At 33.0% G+C, this 727-nt stretch overlaps 1 non-coding gene across 1 annotated transcript; it reads right to left on the bottom strand.

Moving 5' to 3' along the window:
- Positions 1-184: 184 nt before the first annotated feature.
- On the bottom strand, positions 185-291 carry LOC111818162. The gene has a single exon (XR_002822219.1). It is a non-coding gene; the product is annotated as a U6 spliceosomal RNA (small nuclear RNA).
- Positions 292-727: the final 436 nt, after the last annotated feature.

Below are 727 nucleotides of genomic sequence, written 5' to 3'. Positions count from 1 at the left end.
GCTTTTAGTATACTGTTCCTATGCTGAATTTCTGCAATCTTGATTATTATATGTCTGGGTGTGGTTTTCATTGGATTGATATTATTTGGAGTTCTATATGCTTCACTTACAGGAATGTCAGATTATTGCCCCATATTTGGGAAGTTTTATGCTATTATTTCTCCCCATATTCTTTTTATATCATAAAAATATGGAACACTTCACGAATTTACGTGTCATCCTTGCGCAGGGGCCATGCTAATCTTATCTGTATTGTTCCAATTTTAGTATATGTGCTGCCGAAGTGAGCACTACTTTTTATTCTTTTTTTTTTAATTATTTTTTAACAAGAACATATGGGTCTGGTTTATTTCACTTAAGAACATAGCCTCTAATTAACACATTGGATACATTCTTCCTAGTGGTTAATTGATGTACAAGATGCGGACATGATATCCTATTTACAAACACCATTAGAACAAATTACTATTCATTAAAAGAATGTAATTATATATCTATCGTAACCACTTTGAACACACAGATACAAAACAGACATTCATTGGTATACCCCATTTTTTCTAAGTTCTGTTCTTGAATATTATAGGTGTGTAAACTCAGCAAAATATTCTAAAAGAGTCCAGTAGCCTATAATAGCATTGGGTCTTCTGTTTAACTGGCAGTGTCAGAAATTATTGACCTGAGTCCCCCACTGCTCAACATAACAGCATGGCTTTATTTCCTATATTTC

The sequence above is a fragment of the Octodon degus genome, unplaced genomic scaffold (genome assembly GCF_000260255.1).
Source record: "Octodon degus isolate 3935 unplaced genomic scaffold, OctDeg1.0 scaffold00081, whole genome shotgun sequence".
NCBI lineage: Eukaryota > Metazoa > Chordata > Mammalia > Rodentia > Octodontidae > Octodon > Octodon degus.
Note: the sequence above shows the minus strand (reverse complement) of the source record. Positions and strands in the feature narration are given on the sequence as shown.